The sequence below is a fragment of the Saccopteryx leptura genome, chromosome 3, assembly GCF_036850995.1.
Source record: "Saccopteryx leptura isolate mSacLep1 chromosome 3, mSacLep1_pri_phased_curated, whole genome shotgun sequence".
Lineage (NCBI taxonomy): Eukaryota > Metazoa > Chordata > Mammalia > Chiroptera > Emballonuridae > Saccopteryx > Saccopteryx leptura.
Window position 1 is genome coordinate 333,493,347 of NC_089505.1, and position 17,386 is coordinate 333,510,732.

General features: G+C 35.8%; 1 protein-coding gene across 1 annotated transcript in view; it reads left to right on the plus strand.

Moving 5' to 3' along the window:
* The window catches only part of CPQ (carboxypeptidase Q), a 576,439-nt gene that overhangs the window by 342,808 nt on the left and 216,245 nt on the right, over positions 1 to 17,386 (plus strand). The gene's annotated exons all lie outside the window — the stretch shown is intronic.

The window sequence follows — 17,386 nt, forward strand, 5'->3', positions numbered from 1 at the left end:
CAAGGTACCACTGTAATTTGTCCCCTTAAAGAAATAAATTTTTATTTGAGTGTCTGCCAGAAAGTCAAAGTATCCAATATGATCAGCCACTGGGGAAAATGAACAAGGAAATAAAACTGTAGCAACTGTAAACACATTAGCTAGAGACTATGTAAGTAACTATGACAAAATGCAAAGAAAAATCAACAGCTCACTCTACTTCCTTTTCCTTGTTCATTTTTCTTTTTTTAATTGCATTATTTTATTTCCATCTCCCCACCTCCCTCCCATTTGGAAACTATCAGCTTGTTCTCTATATCTATGGTCCTATTCTCTTGTGTTTTATTTATTCACTTGGGTTTTTGATTCTACATATATAAGAAATAATATGGTATTTTTCTTTCTCTGTCCAACTTATTTCATTTAGCATAATACACTCTATGTCTATCCATGATTGTTGTTGCAAATAACAAGTGTTCATTCTTTTTTATGGCTAATAGTCCATTGTGTGTGTGTGCATGTGTGTGTGTATACGTACCACATCTTCTTTATCTATTCATTTGCTGATGGACTTTTAGGTTGCTTCCAACCTTGGTTGTTACTAGTGCTGCAATGAATATGGTGTGTGTGTGTGTGTGTGTGTGTATGTATATATATATATATATATATACACCTTTTGAATTAGTGTTTTGTGGGGTTTTTTTGAATATATATCCAGAAGCAGAACGGTTGGATCATATGGCAGCTCTATTTTTATTTTTTTGAGGACTATTCATACTGTTTTCCATAGTGGCTGCATCAATTTACAGTTCCACAAATAGTGCAAGAAAGTTCCCTTTTCTCTACATTATCATCAGCATTTGTTATTTGTTAATTTATCAGTGAAACCCATTCTGACAGGCATGAGGTGATATTTCATTGTGGTTTTAATTTGCATTTTTCTGATGATTAGTGCTGTTTAGCATCTTTTCATACCTATTAGCTATCAGTATGTCCTATTTGGAGAAGTGTCTATTCAGGTTCTTTGCTCACTGTTTAATTAGATTGTTTGTTTTTTAGTGTTAAGTTATATAAATTCTTATATATCTTAGATATTAATTCCTTATCAGTTGTATCGCTTGGAATACCTTCTTCAATTCAGTAGATAGTTTTTTTGTTGTTGTTGATGGTTTTCCTTTATGTGCAGAAGCTTAGTTTGATTGTTATTTTTTGTGCCCTTGCCCAAGGAGACATATTCAAAAATATATTTCTAAGTACCTTCTTAAATAGTTGACTGTCTATATTTTCTTCTAGGAATATTATGGTTTCAGGTATTATATTTTTTTTTAAGTGAGAGGAGGGGAGATAGAGAAACAGACACATTCACATGTGTCCTGATTAGAATCCACCTGGCAACACCATCTTAGGCTGACAGTTGAAGCAACTGAGCCACTGGCTGCAAGAGGAGAAGAGAGAGAGAAGGGGGAGAGGGAGTGGAAAAGAAGCAGATGATTGCTTCTCATGTGTGCCCTGAGCAGGAATCGAACCCAGGAAGTCCACATACTGGGCTGACTCTCTATCCACTAAGCCAACCAGCCAGGGCCAGGTCTTACATTGAAGTTTTTAATTTATTTTAAGTTTATTTTTATAAACGGTGCAAGAAAATGGTCCAGTTTCATATTGTTTATTGTATCTATCCAGTTTCCAAATACCACTTATTGAAAAGACTGTTTTTGCTCCCATTATATAGTCTTACCACTTTTGTTGTAGATTAACTGACCATATAAGTGTGAATTTATTTCTGGTCACTCTATTATATCCACTGATCTAGCTATTTTTTCTATTATCTATCTGTCTATCTATCTATCTATCTATCTATCTATCTATCTATCTATCTATCTATCTATCATCATCTATCTATCTATCATCTATCTATCTATCTATCTATCTATCTATCTATCTATCTATCTATCATCTATCTATCTATCTATCTATCTATCATCTATCTATCTATCATCTATCTACTGTTTTATGGCAGTACTATACTATTTTAATTATTGTAATTTTGTAGTATAGTTTAAATTAAGAAGTGTGCTGCCTCACACTTTGTTCTTTCTCAAAATTTCTTTGGTTATTTGATGTCTTTTTGGTTTTCTATAAATTTTAGAACTACTTGTTTTAATTTTGAAAAAATTTCATTGTTATTCTGATTGGGATTTCATTGAATATGTTTAATTCTTTAGATAGTAAGGATATTTAAACAATATTAATCCTTCTAATTCATGAGCAAGTTTTATCCTACCGTTTATTTGTATCTTCTTCAATATCTTATAATTTTTTAGAGTACAGGTTTTTCACCTCTTTGTTTTAATTTAATCCTGGATATTTTGTGCTCTTTGTTGCAATTGTAAATGTGATAGTTTTCTTAATTTCTCCTACTGATCATTCTTTATCAGTGTATAGAAATGCAACACATTTCTGTATATTGATTCTACATTCTCCCAATTTACTGAATTCATTTATTAGTTATAACAGTTTTATGGTGGCATCTTTGGAGTTTTCTACATTTAGTATATCTGCAAATAATGAGAGTTTTACTTAATCCTTTCCAATTTGGATATCTTTTATTTCATTTTCTTGTCTGATTGCTGTGACTAGCACTTCTAATACTATGTTAAATAGAAGTGGTGATAGTGGGCATCCTTGTTCTTAATCTTAGAGGAAACACTTTCACTTTTCTTACCTCTCAGTATATTAGCTATGTGTTTTTCATGCATAGTCTTTATTATATTGTGATATCTTCCTTCTATACCCAATTTGTTGAGAGCTTTTATTTTAAAAAGTTGTTTAATTTTACCAAATTCTTTATCTCTACTTATTGAGATGATCATATGGTTTTCATTCTTTATTTTGTTAATATAATGTCTTACATTGATTGATTTGCAGATGTTAAAACATCCTTGCATTGCTGTGATAAATCCCACTTGGTCATAGTATATAATCTTTTCAATGTATTGTTGAATCTGCATTGCTAATATTTTGTTGAGAATTTTTGCATCTATGATTATTAGGAATATTTGCTGGTAATTTTTGTTTTTTGTAATGTCTTTGTCTAGTTTTGGTATTAGGGTATTTCTGGCTTCATAGAGTGAGATTGGAAGAATTTTTTCTTATTCAATTTTTTAAAATTTCTTGTTCATGTTGAGGATATTATCAGGCTGTTAAGATATATTTACTACAGTTTTTTTCTCCATGACAGAAGAACAATGCAGAACTGAAGAAATCCATAGCTACAATAAGGACTCTAGGTTTAAATATTGGAACTTCTGCATAAACCTAGATGTGGGAAAGATGGACAGACATTTTAGAAAGCTAATAGTAAAAGGATTTTATTTTGATGACCTTATTGCCAAACAAAAACATACATTTTTTTCTTTATGTGCTGGTCCAATAGATAAATTTTGAGTGAGGTTAGAAATAATAAAACATAACATATAGATACAACAGGGTAGTGATTTCCAGAGGGAAAAAGAGGATGAAAGTAGAAGGTGGGCGTGAAGAGGTGAAATATGGGTGGAAAGAGATTGCATGGGGCATAAATTGCATGATGTGGTGGGTAGAGGACATTATATTGAGTGGGACACTTGAAAACATGTAAACACAATAAATTAAAAATTAAATAAAAATAAATTGTTTTTTTAAAAAAGACATAATAACAGTCTGAAGTGAGAGTTCCAATCAGAAGAACATGTATGGTTTTAAAATGTCTCTTCGACAGAATGTTTTATATTATAACTGGAATAGTCTCAGTTTCAGATGTAGTGAAGATCAGAACAATTTCTTTCATGAAGGTTTTCCATTGCTTATATATGTACATATGTGTTTACATGTATGCTTTTGCTTCAACTTTTAATAAACGCCACTAATCTTATAAATTGGTCCATTAAATAATTGTTTATCTTAACAGTAGATTGATGAAATTATCTTGCTTGGGGTAAATATTTGTTGTACCATTTTGATTCATGTTGTACTTGCTTGTGTTTTAAAGATGGGAAAATGAAAAGGTTGCTCTCCACTTATTCTTCTATTTTTTTTTTTTTTGTATATTTTTCTGAAGTGTGAAGTGGGGAGGCAGAGAGAGAGACTCCTGCATGCGCCCGACCGGGTTCAACCTGGCAAGCCCACTAAGAGGCAGTGCTCTGCCGATCTGGGGCATTGCTCCATTGCAACTTGAGCCATTCTAGCACCTGTGGTGGAGACCATGGAGCCATCCTCAGTGCCCGGGCCAACCTTGTTCCAATGAAGCCTTGGTTGAAGGAGGGGAAAAGAGAGAGAGAGGAAGGAGAGGGGGGAAGATGGAGAAGCAAATAGGCTCTTCTCCTGTGTGCCCTGGCTGAGAATCGAACCTGGGACTTCCATATGCTGGGCCAATGCTCTACCACTGAGCCAGCTGGCCAGGGTCTATTCTTACTTCTAAAATAAGTCTGTGTCTTCTAACCTTGGCACTACTAACATTTGGGGCTGGAAAATTCCTTGTCCTAAAGTCTGTTCTGTATATTATGAGATGTTTAATGGTATCCCTGGCCTCTACCTACTGGATGCCCATAGCACCATCTCCTTCCCAAACTGTGACTATCAAAAGTGTCTCCAGACATTGCCAAATGTTGCCTGGCAGGTTGCAGGTTAAGGAAGCATAAAACTGTCCAAATAGAATAAACTAATAAAAAATCTCTAGACCTAAACACAGGCTTAATTTTTTTGGGGGAAAGAAATCTAACTTGAAGCCTTACATACACTTTTAACATCATGACCATACTGAGCACCTACTATGTAAAAAGATTTTGTGAAAGCTGTGCATACAGAGATTTATAGCTTGTCCTCTATTCTTTTTTTTTTCTACAGAGACAGAGAGAGAGAGAGTCAGAGAGAGGGATAAATAGGGACAGACAGACAGGAACAGAGAGAGATGAGAAGCATCAATCATCAGTTTTTCATTGCAACACCTTAGTTCTTCATTGATTGCTTTCTCATATGTGCCTTGACCATGGGGCTACAGCAGATCGAGTAACCCCTTGCTCGAGCCAGCAACCTTGGGTCCAAGCTGGTGAGCTTTGCTCAAACCAGATGAGCCTGCGCTCAAGCTAGCGACCTCGGGATCTCGAACCTGGGTCCTCCACATCCCAGTCCGACACTCTATCCACTGCACCACCACCTGGTCAGGCCCTCTATTCTTTTTTAATTTAAATTTTATTTTTCAATTACAAGTTATAGTCAATATTATTTTAAGTTGAAGACATAAACATGAGCTACACAAATAAGTATTAATAAAGACATAATTTCAAAATCTGCTTTTAGAATTGGGTAAAGTTTGAGAGAGATAAATTGTTCAGAAAATAAAATTAAAAAACATATTTTTTCATAGAAGATCTGATAGCCTCTATATGTGAATTCTCTTCTACTTTTCCTTCCTTTAAAAATTATTCCCTTGGCTATTTGTTTTTTCTATCCTTTACTTCAAATGAAGTGGGTTCTAGAAATAAGGCAGGCAGATATCAAACATTTCCCTCCTTGTAAGTCATAGATCATTATTTCAGAATTTTATTTCGGTGTGTTCAGTCAGCTTGACTGAAAGCAGAATGGTCGAGTGCAAAAAGAACTGGACCAATTCAAATTGGATTTCAGGTCAGTCTATGCCACAAACTATTTTTTGGCCTCGGGAAGGTCATTTGAACTCTCTGGGCTTTATTTTCTTCATCTCTATTCAACTGTATTCCAGGGCATTTTACCTGATTTAGATGGGAATAAAAAGCATGTCTTCTCTAGGCTTTGAATCTTACTTCTTTAGCACTTAGCATGAGACTGTAAATCACTGCTAATTGAGTTGAATTCAACTGCATGGATAAATGTCAAACACCATGCAAAGGTGATGTGAGTATTTTTTCCAGCTCTGAAAATACACTGACTTCAGTAGCTTTTGATGGCTAGTAATCACTCTCTTTAATTCAGGGCTTAACTCTCATATATTTCTGAAAGTGTATGTAAACATATGAATAAAAATATAAAATAAAAACTACTATTTCTCTTGAGTAGGTGTTAAGAGGCAGTGTGCATGGCATACTGTTTAAAAAGCATAGAGTTCTGGAGTCAGACCACCTGTGTTCAAATCCCAGCTCTGCGACTTACTACCTAAATAAGCTTATGCAAGTTCTTTGCCTTTCTGTGCCTCAGTTCTCTCATCTGTGAGATAATTATAGTTCCTGTCTCATATGGTTGCTTTGAAAGGATAATGATAGTTCCTAACTCATAGAGTTGCTTTGAAAAATAACTAATATATTAACATAATGTACTTAGAACAGAATGTGACCCAACCCAAATACTTAATAAATGTTAACATTTATTATTTAGTAAGCATGACTCTGACATTGCCATATTTTTTTTTTTTTAGTGTTATATGTTTTTATTATTTCTTTTTCTAGACATTCCATTATTTCTGGTTAATTTTTTTTAAATAAATTTTTATTAATGGTAATGGGATGACATTAATAAATCAGGGTACATATATTCAAAGAAAACATGTCTAGGTTATTTTGTCATTAAATTATGTTGCATACCCCTCGCCGAAAGTCAGATTGTCCTTCGCCACCCTCTATCTAGTTCTCTGTGCCCCTCCCCCTCCCCCTAACTCTCCCCCTGTCCTCCCTCCCCCCACCCCTGGTAACCACCATACTCTTGTCCATGTCTCTTAGTCTCGTTTTTATGTTCCACCAATGTATGGAATCATGTAGTTCTTGTTTTTTTCTGATTTACTTATTTCACTCCTTATAATGTTATCAAGATCCCACCATTTTGCTGTAAATGATCTGATGTCATCATTTCTTATGGCTGAATAGTATTCCATAGTGTATATGTGCCACATCTTCTTTATCCAGTCTTCTATTGAAGGGCTTTTTGGTTGTTTCCATGTCTTGGCCACTGTGAACAGTGCTGCAATGAACATGGGGCTACATGTGTCTTCACGTATCAATGTTTCTGAGGTTTTGGGGTATATACCCAGTAGAGGGATTGCTGGGTCATAAGGTAGTTCTATTTTCAGTTTTTTGAGGAACCACCATACTTTCCTCCATAATGGTTGTACTACTTTACAGTCCCACCAACAGTGAATGAGGGTTCTTTTTTCTCCACAGCCTCTCCAACATTTGCTATTACCCGTCTTGTTGATAATAGCTAATCTAACAGGGGTGAGGTGGTATCTCATTGTAGTTTTGATTTGCATTTCCCTAATAACTAATGAAGCTGAGCATCTTTTCATATATCTGTTGGCCATTTGTATCTCTTCCTGGGAGAAGTGTCTATTCATGTCCTCTTCCCATTTTTTTATTGGATTGTTTGTTTGTTTGTTGTTGAGTTTTATGAGTTCTTTGTAAATTTTGGAAATTAGGCCCTTATCTGAGCTGTTGTTTGAAAATATCATTTCCCATTTAGTTGGCTGTCTGTTTATTTTTATATCAGTTTCTCTTGCTGAGCAAAAACTTTTTATTCTGATGTAGTCCCATTCATTTATCTTTGCCTTCACTTCTCTTGCCATTGGAGTCAAGTTCATAAAATGTTCTTTAAAACCCAGGTCCATGAGTTTAGTACCTATGTCTTCTTCTATGTACTTTAATGTTTCAGGTCTTATATTTAGGTCTTTGATCCATTTTGAATTAATTTTAGTACACGGGGACAGGCTGTAGTCCAGTTTCATTCTTTTGCATGTGGCTTTCCAGTTTTCCCAACACCATTTGTTGAAGAGGCTTTCTTTTCTCCATTGTGTGTTGTTGGCCCCTTTATCAAAGATTATTTGACCATATATATGTGGTTTTATTTCTGGGCTTTCTATTCTGTTCCATTGGTCTGAGTGTCTATTTTTCTGCCAATACCATGCTGTTTTGATTATCGTGGCCCTATAATATAGTTTAAAGTCAGGTATTGTAATGCCCCCAGCTTCATTCTTTTTCCTTAGGATTGTTTTGGCTATTCGGGGTTTTTTATAGATCCATATAAATCTGATGATTTTTTGTTCCATTTCTTTAAAAAATCTCATAGGGATTTTGATGGGAATTGCATTAAATTTGTATATTGCTTTGGGTAATATGGCCATTTTGATTATATTTATTCTTCCTATCCAAGAACAAGGAATATTTTTCCATCTCATTGTATCTTTTTCGATTTCCCTTAACAATGCTTTGTAATTTTCATTATATAGGTCCTTTACATTCTTTGTTATGTTTATTCCTAGGTATTTTATTTTTTTTGTTGCAATCGTGAAGGGGATTATTTTTTTGAGTTCGTTTTCTAATATTTCATTGTTGGCATAGAGAAAGGCTATGGACTTCTGTATGTTAATTTTGTATCCTGCGACCTTACTGTATTGGTTTATTGTTTCTAATAATCTTTTTGTGGAGTCCTTCGGGTTTTCGATGTATAGGATCATATCATCAGCAAAAAGTGATACCTTTACTTCTTCTTTTCCGATATGGATGCCTTTTATTTCTTTGTCTTGTCTGATTGCTCTGGCCAGAACTTCTAGCACCACGTTAAATAAGAGTGGAGAGAGTGGACAACCCTGTCTTGTTCCTGATTTAAGGTAGAAAGTCCTCAGTTTTATGCCGTTTAAAATGATGTTGGCTGATGGTTTATCATATATGGCCTTTATCATGTTGAGATATTTTCCTTCTATACCCATTTTGTTGAGAATCTTAAACATAAAATTGTGTTGTATTTTATCAAAAGCCTTTTCTGCATCTATTGATAAGATCATGTGGTTTTTGTTCTTCGTTTTGTTGATATGGTGTATTACGTTAACCGTTTTGCGTATGTTGAACCATCCTTGAGATTCTGGGATGAATCCCACTTGATCATGATGTATTATTTTTTTAATATGTTGTTGTATTCAGTTTGCCAGTATTTTGTTTAGAATTTTAGCATCTGTATTCATTAGAGATATTGGTCTGTAGTTTTTCTTTCTTTGTGCCATCCTTGCCAGGTTTTGGTATGAGGGTTATGTTGGCCTCATAAAATGTGTTTGGAAGTATTGCTTCTTCTTCAATTTTTTGGAAGACTTTGAGTAGAATAGGAACCAAGTCTTCTTTGAATGTTTGATAGAATTCACTAGTATAACCGTCTGGGCCTGGACTTTTATTTTTGGGGAGGTTTTTAATAGTTTTTTCTATTTCCTCCCTGCTGATTGGTCTGTTTAGGCTTTCTGCTTCTTCATGACTCAGTCTAGGAAGGTTGTATTGTTCTAGGAATTTATCCATTTCTTCTAGATTGTTGTATTTGGTGGCATATAATTTTTCATAGTATTCTACAATAATTCTTTGTATATCTATGATGTCTGTGGTGATCTCTCCTCTTTCATTTTGGATTTTATTTATTTGAGTCCTGTGCCTTTTTTCCTTGGTGAGTCTTGCCAAGGGTTTGTCAATTTTGTTGACCTTTTTAAAGAACCAGCTCCTTGTTTTATTGATTTTTTCTATAGTTTTTCTGTTCTCTATTTCATTTATTTCTGCTCTGATTTTTATTATCTCCTTTCTTCGGCTGGTTTTGGGTTGTCTTTGTTCTTCTTTTTCTAGTTCCTTAAGGTGTGAAGTTAAGTGGTTTACTTCGGCTCTCTCTTGTTTGTTCATATAGGCCTGAAGTGATATGAACTTTCCTCTTATTACTGCTTTTGCTGCATCCCAGAGATTCTGATATGTCGTATTTTCATTTTCATTTGTCTGTATATATCTTTTGATCTCTGCGCTTATTTCTTCTTTGACCCATTCATTTTTTAGAAGTATGTTGTTTAGTTTCCACATTTTTGTGGGTTTTTCCCCCTCTTTTTTGCAGTTGAATTCTAGGTTCAAGGCTTTATGATCAGAAAATATGCTTGGTACAATTTCAATTTTTCTAAATTTGCTGATATTGTCTTTGTGGCCCAACATATGGTCAATTCTTGAGAATGTTCCATGTACACTAGAGAAAAATGTATACTCTGTCACTTTGGGATGAAGTGTCCTGTAGATGTCTATCATATCCAGGTGTTCTAGTATTTCGTTTAAGGCCACTATATCTTTATTGATTCTCTGTTTGGATGACCGATCTAGAGCCATCAGCGGAGTATTGAGGTCTCCAAGTATGATTGTATTTTTGTTAGTTTTTGTTTTAAGGTCAATAAGTAGCTGTCTTATATATTTTGGTGCTCCTTGGTTTGGTGCATATATATTAAGGATTGTTATGTCTTCTTGATTCAGTGTCCCCTTAATCATTATGAAGTGACCATTTTTGTCTCTGAGTACTTTTTCTGTCTTGTGGTCAGCATTATCAGATATGAGTATTGCTACACCTGCTTTTTTTTGGGTGTTGTTTGCTTGGAGTATTGTTTTCCAGCCTTTCACTTTGAATTTGTTTTTATCCTTGTTGCTTAGATGTGTTTCTTGTAGGCAGCATATAGTTGGATTTTCTTTTTTAATCCATTCTGCTACTCTGTGTCTTTTTATTGGTAAGTTTAATCCATTTACATTTAGTGTAATTATTGACACTTGTGGGTTCCCTACTGCCATTTTATAAATTGCTTTCTGTTAGTTTTGTATCTAGTTTGATTCTTCTCTTTTGTTTTTCTATCATTTGTTTTTGTTTGTTTGTGTTCTATACTTCTTTCCTCTGTTGCTACCTTTTTTAAGTCATGTGTTTTTGTGGTGGTTTTTTTTAGGGTGGTTACCATTAAGTAATGAAAAGGGTACCTACCATATTCATTGTAGTACCCTATCTTATAAGTATTTCTGCACTTCATTGTCCTTTGCTACTGTTAATCTCCATTCTCTCCCCCCTTTTTTTCCTTTGTTGTCACAGTTTAAGTTTGGTTTTATTGTGTTCTTGGTGGAGCTGTTACTTGTGGTGTTGTTTTCTTTTGTTCTTTGAATCTGGTTGGAAAACCCCCTTTAGTATTTCCTGAAGTGGGGGCTTTCTGTTGATAAATTCTCTCATCTTTTCTGTATTTGTGAATGTTTTTATATCTCCTTCATACTTGAAGGATAGCTTTGATGGGTATAGTATTCTTGGCTGAAAGTTCCTCTCTTTCAGGGCTTTAAATATTGGGGTCCACTCTCTTCTAGCTTGTAGAGTTTCTGCTGAGAAATCTGATGATAATCTAATAGGCCTTCCTTTATATGTTGTACTCTTCTTTTCCCTGGCTGCCTTGAGAATTTTTTCTTTGTCATTGGTTTGTGTCATCTTTATTATGATGTGCCTTGGAGTGGGTTTGTTGGGGTTAAGAAAACTCGGTGTTCTGTTTGCTTCTTGAATTTGAGGCTTTAGTTCTTTCCACAGGCTTGGGAAGTTCTCATCTATTATTTGTTTGAGTATATTCTCCATTCCATTTTCTTTCTCTTCTCCCTCTGATATACCTATTATTCTTATGTTATTCTTTCTGATGGAGTCAGATAATTCCTGTAGGGCTTTCTCGTTTTTTATTATTTTTGAGTCTCTTTCTTCTTCTCTCTGTTGTGCCTCAAATTGTTTGTCTTCTATTTCACTAATCCTATCTTCAATCTGGGCTGTTCTGCTAGCTAAGCTTGTTACCTCGTTTTTCAGCTCGTGAATTGAGTTTTTCATTTCTGTTTGATTTGTTTTTATAGTTTCAATTTCCTTGGTAATATATTCTTTGTGTTCATTGAGTTGTTTTCTGATCTCCCTATATTGCCTTTCTGTGTTTTCTTGTATATCTCTGAGTATTTTTAAGATTTCTATTTTAAATTCTCTGTCATTTAGCTCCAAGGCTTCCAATATGTTAAGTCTTTTCTCCATAGATTTTTCCACATCTATTTGTGTTACCTCTCTTTCTTTTGTATCCATAATATTCGATTTCCTCTTTCTTATTGGCATCTGAGGGTGGTCTTGTTGATAGCACTAATTAGAATTAATAAAGAGTAAAAAGTAGAAAAAAAAAAAAGGTAAAACACCCCACAAAAAAAAGCAGTAATAATTTATTATTTCCCCCTTTTTTTCTTTCTTCTCTTTCCCTCCTCTCCCCTCCTCAGGGAAATATCGTGCCTATAATGGAGGGTCTGATTTGCAGTGAAGAGTTCAAGGGGCAAAAAAAAAAGGGGAGTAGGAACCTACTAAATGCAAAAAAAAAAAAAAAGGAAGAAAATCTTAGACAAGCATAAGATGATTTGCTTGTGGGTGATGGTCAACTAAGAGATATAATGAGAGGGATAAGAGGGAACCAGAAAAAAGGACAAAAAAATGAATAATAAAGAAGAAAAAAATAAAAATAATAAGTAAAAATCTGTTGTATTAAGTGGAGCGGAGACTAAATACAATGGAGACCTTGGGTTGGGAGGACCCAAAATGCCACAAAAATAAACAAACAAGAAAAAAACAAAAACAAAAGCAAAAAAGAAAAATAAAGCCAAAAAAAGCCTTGAGTCCCAAATTAACTAATTTGTTCATGATTGAGGATTAAATGGGAGGAAAGTAAAACGAGAAAAGAAAAAACGAATAGAAAGGAAAAAATAAGAAAAAGAGAAAAACGAAGGAAGAAATAAAAAAGGAAGAGAAAAAAAACAAAATAAAGCAAAAAAAAAAAAAAAAACAAAAGAGGAGAAAGTGAGAGTTAAGTGTTTTGGAGTATAATCTTAAAGGAGGGTGAGGATGAAGAAGAGAAATAAAATGTAACACTTATGGGTAGTGTAGTTCAAGAAAAGGGAAGCATAAGATGGGCAGAGAATAGAAGGACCGAGGTGGAGGAAATAAAGGCAATAAGATAGAAGAAACAAACAACAACAACAACAACAAAAGTTAGTGGAACAAGTTGTAAAGTCTGTGGATTTTTCTTGATTTTGAGATGTTAACTTCTTCCTTTTTCTTTTCTCTCCCTCTTCCTGGTCGGTGACTCTGTACCCCAGGCTCTGCCCCTGTGTCACACTTAGGTAGGGATTTGCAGTTGATGGGATTCTATGGCAATGTCATATAATTGGCTTTAGTCTTGCTGGTAGTCAAGGCTTGTTGGCGTTTGCAGGGTCCAACGATGAGAGAGTTTGCTTTCCTGGATTCTCTCTCCTAGTCCCCCCTTCCTGAATTAGCAGCCTGGTGATCCAGCTATAAGGCTGCCACTGCTTCTGCCTGGGGAGTAAGAGGCTCAAAGAGCTGGGAAATCCCCACTCTATCCCCACTCAGTGCAAGGCTTTGGGAAAGGCTCTGGCAGTCAGGGCCTCCAGTGTAATCAGGCAGGGGTGGGAGTCAATTGTTGTCAAGGTGACTGTTCAGCGCCTAGCATTCCGTTGGACCTCTCAACCCAGGCTTTCCACACTTTGTAGCCTGTTTTGGCTGGGAAGAAGAGGCACTAGTCTCTGCTTGCGACTAGTGTAGTATAGATCTTATTATCTGCCAAGTCCTTCTTGTTAGCGTTTATCCCTGAATATGGAGGCTCTATCAATCAGAAGTTGCCCCCGCCCCTTTAGCGAGAGGCACTAAAAAATATCACGCCTCTTGTCTTGGGTCAGTGAACTGAGAGAGATCTTATCAATTAGAACCGAGGGTGCGCAGATTTCACGGGTTAAGTTAATTTCAGTAATTGGGTCGCAGCTGTGCTCCCGAAGGTATTTCAGGCTGCCTGCGCACGCCCCTCCCCCAACGCTTGATTGTTAGCTTGAATGGCTGGGTGAGGTGCCCCGCCCGCGGAGAGAATCTCCCAAGTAGGGAATACCGCCCTGGGGCCTCTCCCGCTCCCCGTGCGCGGGCCGCTGGGAACGTTAGCGGTGCTCGCTCTGCAACCGAACCGGGCGCTGCTCGCGGCGGCGGTGCTCGCTCTGCAACCGAACCGGGCGCTGCTCGCAGCAGCTCGCGGCGGCGGCGGCTCGCAGCTCCCGAGTATGGGCTGACTCACCACCACCACAGGCGCACTTCCTCGCAGCTTGAATGAACGTCCCTGCGGTAGCTTCCTCCACACCCTCGTCTCTCAGATTCAAGTGATAACAGTCCTTTTGCTTTCAGTTTGTGTGGAACTCCGGAATGCTCCGAAGATAAATTTTCCTGTTTCTAGTTGATAAATTTGTTGTGATTTTGGGGAGATCTGTTGGACGCGCTGCTCACGGCGCCATTTCTGTGACGTCACTGCCATATTTTTATGTAAGGGAGGGTGATCATTTTTTTAGCCCCACTGGTGATTACTTTGCCTCCTAACTTAATATATTAGTTATACCGTTGTAACTCTAGAGCCAGCTATTGTGGAATTTTAAAATATCTTTTCCCTTTTTTATTTAAGCCTCCATCCCTTATATGATGAAGATCTAGTAACACCTTTATGTTTTTCATTTCATTCTAAATTTTCGGGAGTCTAAATTTATTCTTCCTTCTTAGGTTGAATGATAGTCTCCATTCTGTTGCTCACTTCCTGTGATTGTACCCATAGAGTTTTACTTTTTAATTTTAAAATCAATATCAGATTGTGGATATATATTTGTAGATTTCTTATGTGTTCTAATATGAAGAAAAGGGTCCAATATATGACATATAATTTCTAGTTGACAACTACTGATATAGTTGAATAAGAAATAGGACTTAGGCTAGAGGCCAAGAAATGGGTTCATAATTATATTACTTAATTACATTGAGCCCTAACTGTTTAATTGGTGAAATATGAAAGCTCCGTGGCAACCTCTTTTTCCTGGAAAATGAGGCTCCTTTTGGCTGCTGTTCCTTGGATGAAGTCATGCACCATGCATGACAAAGTCCCTCTTTGGGGCTTGTTCATTTCAAGTGTTGGTACAACAAGGCTTCCTTATACAGTATTTAGCAATATTGTTCTATGCTCCATCCTTGTTTCTTCTCCTTTGTTCTCTTCTTTCACTATTCTTATAGATTTACTCTTTTTCCTAAACCATCAGCTAAAATTATATTTAATTATTCTAACAGAAGAAATATCTGTACTTTGGAGACATAATCAGTCATTCCTAAGTACTGTCAACAGAGGCTATTTGCTGTGAAATGCTATTCAATATTTTTTGTGTTTGTGGTTTACTGGATTTGAAACTGTTTATTTAAAATCTCATTTATTGGAATTGGAATTCATTGGAAAAAGCCTATGGTGAAAGATATTATCCTTCAAAATGTTCATTTGGCATTAAAAAATAAGCCATAATCCATCCCAAAATTATTCCAACTTTACCATTGTCTATAAAGTTAGAATTTTGAGTTTTAAGCCCTCACCAAGGGGGGAGGAAGTAGAGTTAAGAGTACTACCTGGTTGTTGAAATGTGGGACATAAATGAAACATCTTTCTAGAGAAATTTGAATGTGAGCATCCTGACTGTAATCGTCATAAAGCTTGATAGTCTATATGTTAGAAAAATGTTTTACTTATATATTCTTTTACTCATTTACCCAACAATTCAACAAACACTTATTGTGTTCTTACTGCATGTCAATGTGCCAGATGCCTTATACCAAAGAGGAATGAGACATGGTCCTTGAAGCCCTTAGAGTGGGAGAAATTTAATTTAAAAATCACAACAAAATTGTCAGAAGTTCTTTAACTGAAGTATAAAAAATTTTTCTTTGGGCACCTGGGGAAGGGAAGGACTAGTATGGGTTGGCTAGGCCAAGTTACCTTCACAAAGGTGTCATTTGAGCTTTCTTTTATAAAGATAAACATATGGAAGCTGTACGGAACAAAGAAGTATTCCCAGTAGAGTTTAGAGCTTCTGGTCCTGTACATTATTAAAAATGAGAAGAAAGTTGTCGTTAGTAACAGCCTTGAAATTGTGAGGGGAGAGAAGATTAATAGAATTGTAGGAGATGGTCACTTTTTACCTGATATATTTATAGAACATTAGATATTTTTTAAATATAATAAGCATGTTACTTTAATGAGAGAAACCTTCAAAAACAAAAAAGGCAAGAAAATTCTTAGTATTGCTATTACCACAAGCACTGTGTTAACAGGGAACAGGGCAGAGGTAGAAGCAGGAGGAGTCATTCAGGAGTCCACCATGCCTCCAGGCCAGAGAATACCAGGAAGCACAGCCCAACACTGGGGTGAAGCTAGAGCTTTATGCAGCCATTTCTTATGCAGAGGGTTATCTCTTAGAGGTGGTGATCCATCCAGAAAGAGGTTTTCTTCTCCCAGGTTCGGGTCATACCTTCCTTGTAAATGTCCCAGGAAATCCAATCCAGATTAACTGGGCAAGGGAAATGAACAAACTTCTAGTGAACTGGAAGCTAAAAGGTGGAGCTAGAGCCCTGAAGCCAATTTGGGACCAGCCCAGACCTAAAAAGAATGTCCTACTTGGAAAGGACTTCCCCCCTTGGCTTAGCTTACATCTAGGTATAACAACAGTTGTAAAAAAAAACTGACATTTGCTGAATATTACTATGTTGTAGACATTGTGTTCAGGACACCACTATGTACATGCTCTATTTGCTTCTGGAAAATAACATCAAGCAGTAGATACTCTTGTTATATCTGTTTTACAATAGAGGACTCCGAAGAAAGAAAAGCTAATAACCTGTCTAAGGTAACACAAGTATTATGTAAAAAATTTAAATCCAGGCAGGCTGACTCCATACTCAATACTCTATGAACCTTATAATACTGTTTACTGGAATAACATTCCCAGTATGTTCTACTAACACTCATTCTTAGGATATCAAGATGTTATGCAGAAAAAGGGTCCTATAGTCAAATAAGTTTGAGAAAATCCCTGTTAGTAATTTTTCTATTCATCAGAAAAGATCTGTTGGGACAGTCTTCCATGGATAGGATGTGCTTTAGGAAACAATGTTCTGGGGCATTATTGGTGTTGGAAGTACTGAACAGGAATCCAAGAATACTTGATTAAATATATTTCTTGGGCCTGAGTAAAAATAGCCTTGGGTTTCTTTTTATTCTAGACATTCTAGGCTACCTTTGAGATCTTGCAGTTGTCAGAATATTGACAAGATAGATAGAATCGTTCAATGGTTTCTTAATTAGCATGATAGAGATTACTCTTGTATTTCTTTTTGATAAGCACTTGGACCTACCCACCCTAGGGGAAGTGGTACCCAACAAATAACTTCCTATCTATACTATCTGAGCCTATTTTATTAAAATGAATATAATATTATTTAAAATGTCTGACATATGCTAAGAGCTCTCTCTGCCAAGGATTTTTATGGCCCTAAATGAATCAGAATTTGGTATAATTTTTCTTTTCTAGAAGGATTTTTTATCTTAAAACATAGCACACATTCTCCCTACTCTAATTTTAAATGCTCTTCATCCACAATTATTTTATGAACACAGGAGCCTGATAGCCTAGGGAAAGGTATCCTGTTAAAATTGCTGTTTCTCAATACTTCTTTTTTTGTTTTTTTTTGTTTTTGTTTTTTTTCATTTTTCTGAAGCTGGAAACAGGGAGAGACA